The sequence below is a fragment of the Culex quinquefasciatus genome, chromosome 3 (assembly GCF_015732765.1).
Source record: "Culex quinquefasciatus strain JHB chromosome 3, VPISU_Cqui_1.0_pri_paternal, whole genome shotgun sequence".
Classification (NCBI taxonomy): domain Eukaryota; kingdom Metazoa; phylum Arthropoda; class Insecta; order Diptera; family Culicidae; genus Culex; species Culex quinquefasciatus.
In genome coordinates, this window is record NC_051863.1 from 98,267,695 (window position 1) to 98,273,206 (window position 5,512).

The 5,512-nt window shown below is 47.8% G+C and overlaps 1 long non-coding RNA gene across 1 annotated transcript; it reads left to right on the plus strand.

Annotated features, from left to right (window-relative positions):
* The first annotated feature begins 241 nt into the window (after positions 1-241).
* On the plus strand, positions 242-1,071 carry LOC119769451. Its single transcript, XR_005278365.1, has 3 exons — positions 242-365; positions 406-943; positions 1,003-1,071. It is a non-coding gene; the product is annotated as an uncharacterized LOC119769451 (long non-coding RNA).
* The last annotated feature ends 4,441 nt before the right edge of the window (positions 1,072-5,512 follow it).

The window sequence follows — 5,512 nt, forward strand, 5'->3', positions numbered from 1 at the left end:
ACCGAAATGTCAAGCTCATATATACGTTTATCCTCTCCATTATACATCGGTCTGATGGCCGAGCGGGCTAAGGCGCCAGTCCTCACTGATGGTGCTGGGTTTGAATCCCGTCGGTTGTAACTTTTTTTTGTGTTTGCAAAAATTGTACATGCAGCGTGTAATATTAAGTGTTTATCTTGACGAAGGTGATGTGCATGCTTTTGCATGCGATTTTACCATCGGATTTTTTGCTGTGCAGCTGGAATGTGCTGTTGTAAACGAACAGCCGGACACCAAGGACTCGACATCATCATCAGCACCACTTTGATCACCCTTGATTTTTCCTTGCCAAAAAGGGCCACCCCAAGCAAGGAGGCGAATGGTAAGTAAGTATATTTTGTTGACGTGTTTGATACAATTTTACAGGGAATGCCAGTGCCTGACCTCCACAATCGCTGGACTCGATCCGATTTTCGCCGAGCAAGTCTCGTGGCGGGGTTGCTGCGGGGACGGATAGCTATAGCTATCGGTACGGCTCGCGAATTCCTTCGCCGACGGCTTCGAGCGGAATCGAAAGTAGGTCGAAAGCAGGGCCTGGCAGGCTGAGAACGACACAAGCGGACGCACCTGCTGCAACAAACTGACAAGCTGCTCCGAGAGCTGCGCAAGCTGGACAACCAAAAGGGTCGCAAAATGTACTAAAAGACGTTATTCGCGTGACCGATGGGTAAGAAGACACTCCGCAGTTCTTCCTTAACAACATTGTACGGAGCGAATACAACTGTGACTAGCGGCGGGACATTCTGTCGGAGTTCGTGTTTTATCCGCTCTTTTCCGGGTGACGGTGAACAACAAGACGGACGTGCCGTGGTTTGGCCCGTTGTCGGACAAAGTCGTCGTGAGCGGTACTTGTTTGGCAAGCTTGGTACGAGGGTCGCGCCGCGCGGACGTTCCTCTCGCTGTAGTGAGTATTTTTCGTTAAAGTTGAACAAAAGCTTTATTTTAAAATCTTTCTCTCCACAGCTACGAGGATCACAACATTTTCGAGGACTTCATGATGCGCATTTTTTGTCCCACTCTGCCGCAGGGTACGGTTACGGCCAGAGGTGGTGGCAACCCTGCAGGATCTACGACCGGAGGTGCCCCGCTGGCGGCCGCTCTCATCACAGCCGGACATCCTCTGAGATTGAGTTTGGTTAGTTGTGAATTGATCAGCACAAGATAAATTTCTAACCCGTCCAGGAAGAATCCGGTTCCGACAGAAGTAGATAATAACGACCTTGGCAAACTTGGCTGCAACTGGTTTGTGATCGCCACCGAAACAGACAAAAAAATCACTGCAATAAATCAGATTTATAAGAAAAATTGTTTGTTTATGTTTGGCTTGACATTTCTAGCAAAAGAACCAATTCGATATCTATCCCTACACTCAAAATGGGCATTGTGTAATTTTACACGATTATAAGAGTACATTCATAGATGTAATTTTAAGTGATTTTTTTCACAAAGGTGATGTGCATGCTTTTGCATGCGATTTTACCATCGGATTTTTTTCTGTGTATTGTTACGCATTTTCTATGTTGTTTACCCATGCTCGGGTCGTAAACAAACATGTTCCCTTTGATTTCCGCCTTCCGGCATCCAATTTTGTGACTTTTCCTCCACCATTCACCAGTGGAATCAACAACAAGCAGTTTTTCGAGAAAAGACTAGACATTAGATTTGTAAAGAAGTTTATATTTACTACTTTTGACGTAGACTACGTCTTTGTCGAAGGTGCTGGGGTGCCATTCCAAAAAACCCGGGCCGAAGGCCCTGGTAAACTGCGTCATCCGTCAAACGCTTATATCTTCCTTCCCTCTAATCGATTCGACGCGATTTATGTTCCATTCGATTCGAAAATTATTCAGCAATTTGCTATAAAACTTTCATTGTTGGCAAAATAGTTTAACTGTTGAAACAATTGAATGTTTTAAAATGTTTTCAAAAAGCAGAGATTTTGCAAGCAAAATGAGCGCTTCCCACTCACGGACGGGAATGGCAAGTACCTATTTTGAGGGGAAAATCATCCGAGCAACGCGACCGAGTGTCGGTCGCGGAAAAGGAGGGGAAGTAGCGGCCCGAAATCATTTATAAGAAAGCGCGCCAGAGCCCATTCCATCATTCACGTCTCAGACGTCGGACCGGCAGCAGCAGCAGCAGGAAAGCTCAGCCCAGAGCAGCAGAAGCAGGAGAGAGGGACCAGAACTGGAAAAGAAGTGCGCATCGCCTTCTCGTCGTCACCTTCAGCCAGTTGCCTCTCGATGGCCGGACCGTTTGGATCTTTTGTGGTTGCTGTGGTTCGGAGGTGCCTCAATCCCCATCCCTCGTCCCACCCGGGACGAGGCATCAACAAGATGAGGCGCGCGCCTGCTGCCTTCCGCCGAAAAGCCTCTCTTGGGTAAAGCCTTGGTTGTGAAACAATCAGGACATCCAACTAGCTCGTCACATTCGCGGCGAGCGCTTCTGAAAGATTTACGTCTCATCCAATTCTAAAGCGTTGAAAGAGATGCCCTCGTCCACCCGGGACGAGGCAGCGAACTAATTTGAATTTAAATTTCAGGAACAAATTTTGGTCTTTCTGAGGCTGCTCTCGCCCCCAACCCCTCTCCCTCCCCCTCATTCTGCTACCAAACATTCATTCGGTTCGCGAAAAAAACGTTTTTCGTTCTCTTTCCTTCCTTAATTCGATGTTGTCTAGTCAAAGATTTATCAACACATTCAAAGTATGTTTACATGGTAGCTGCGGTTTTGTTCGCATTAGATTTGCCATCTCTTTCTAGTAATAGTCAACTTTATCGGAATTTAATTCGAATCGTATAAAAATTCCGTTTCAACAACCGGTACGTACACGGTCCAATTGAATGTACTAGGTGTCAGGGGGTCCATCTCGCATTCACAATCTTAGTCCGTTAATGTATTTCAAGTATCTAGCTAATTCATCATAATTAAGAAATGGAAAACTATGTCCACATATCAAAACTTTACGTAGTCTACGCCATTCCGGTTATGTCTGTGACATAACTACGTTGACTTTTTTTTTATCAAATACAATACCATTGCATTGCATACTTACTCTGATTTTTCGAAGTTGCCTCACGCAACTTTTTTTTCAATGTGCCTCCAATCGGCATTAATTGTTTTTTGAATAATTGCATCCAGCATGAAGTTTTCAATTTTATCTTTCGTGAAATCAAGCAATGAGCATGAGCATGAGCATGGTTGACTGCCAATGAGCTGCTATTCCGTTATTGACGGATCAGCTGAAGTTACACAATGAACCAACAGATGAGTAGTGGGAGCTAATCATCCTCACTGTATAACCCCTGAAGATCTCTGCTTTAAGTCAATACCGGCGCCCCCCCAAGGAGATGCAGTTCAACAAAGGTAGGAATGTTAGTCCGATAGTTGAAGTTGCAGACTCATCAGACACAGAGTTTGTCGCTCTATACCTGTTGACACCGCATGAGACCGTTGAATCCACAGCATCTCCTTCAAGCATCACGGGAAGTGGGGGAATTTTGTTAGTAGGGGAAGGAAAGGGAAGGTCAGGATTCATCTTGGTAGATGATATGACCAGAATGTGAACCATAATCGTTGCCTTCTGAGCTATGGCGCTGTGAGAAGGACTGATCATTCGCGTATTTTTTACTTCAAACCGCCGGCGTGCCATCCGAGCAACGATGCTTTGGGATGGACTGTCAAAACGAAATGAATTTTGAATTAACGCATTATTCGAATTAACGCATAGATCCGGATTTATTATTGGTAGATGATATAACCAGAAATTGAAACATAATCGTTGCCTTCCGAGCTTCGACGCTTTGAAAAGGACTTAATTATATTCTCAACACTAGCGTGCCCAGGTCCTCAAGGAAGGTGGGGCAAAAATATTAGAGTTTTGAAAATTTCGTCGTTTATGGACACCCCCTGCCCAATTTTAGAACAAATTTTCGAGGATGGTGGGGCAACTGCCCCATGTTGCCCCACCCTGGGCACGCTAGTGATTCTCAATCCCGTATTTTTTAGTTCTTACCGTCGGCGTGCCATCCGAGCATCGATGCTATGGGAAGGGCTTTCAAAACGAAATGAAATTTTTAGTAACGTATTATTCCTTATCATGTAAACCTCAAATAGTGCTGATACACCGAACTGTTTCAATCGATTTCATGAAGTTCTTCGCGCACGACTTCTTTACAACCAACTTAACCACGAATTTACCCAGTCCTGTTTTTGGGCGGCTGTACCCCAGGTTTAGGGGTGGCTCAATATAACGTTGGGTTTCGACTCCCTTTCCCCGTGAGCGGCTGTTCCCAGGTTAGGGGCGGCTCTGAAGAGGTGAGCGACCCCCCTTCGAGCGTCTGTTCCCCAGGTTAGGGCGGCTCGAAGAAACTGGTGTCTGGCTCCATAGTCGAGGTAAGCGTCTGTTCTCCATGTTAGGGGCGGCTTACAGCGGATAGAGTTCAGACCCCCCCCCCCCGCTCGAGCGGCTGTTCCCCAGGTTAGGGGCGGCTCGAAACAGCATCTGTTCCCCAGGTTATGGGCGGTTGATTAACAGTCCCAGTGCCAGGGTGGGACTCTAAACAGTCCTGGTACGACGGTCCTCCGGCGAGACAGGGGGTTGGTGATGGCTACACGCACCCGCCGTAAAACAGTAGTGCAGAGAGCTCCAGATGCGAGCCGATCCAATCGCCGACCCGACTTTCGGGGATCCAGGGATTGGAAACTCGGGACGTGGAACTGCAGGTCTCTCAACTTCGATGGGAGCGACCGCATTCTTTCCAACGAATTGCGTGTCCGTGGTCTCGAAGTCGTGGCGCTGCAGGAGGTGTGCTGGACGGGGAAGGACCACCGGGAGTACGGTGACTACACTATGTATTGGAGCGGCGGCAATACACACGAGCTGGGGACAGCTTTTATAGTGTTGGGCGAAATGTCGAAGCGCGTGATTGGTTGGTGGCCAGTCAACGACAGAATGTGCCGGTTGAGAATCAAGGGCCGATTCTTCAACCTGAGCATCATCAACGTGCACAGCCCGCACATGGGAAGCGACGCCGATGACAAGGACGCTTTCTACGAGCTTCTTGACCGCGAGTACAGGAAGTGTCCAAAACACGACGTAAAGATTGTCATCGGCGACTTAAACGCTCAAGTCGGCCAAGAGGAGGAGTTTAGACCGGTTATTGGGAGGTTCAGCGCCCACCAGCAGACGAACGAGAACGGCCTACGACTCATCGATTTCGCTACCTCCCGAAACATGGCCATACGTAGTACCTTCTTCTAGCACACCTCCCTATACAAGTACACCTGGAGATCACCAAACGACACGGAGACGCAAATCGACCATGTTCTCATCGATGGTCGGCACTTCTCGGACATAATCGACGTCAGAACCTACCGTGGCGCGGACATCGACTCGGACCACTACCTGGTGGTGGCAAAGCTGCGCCAACGCCTGTCCGAGGTCAACAAGATCCGGTACCGTCTCCCGCAG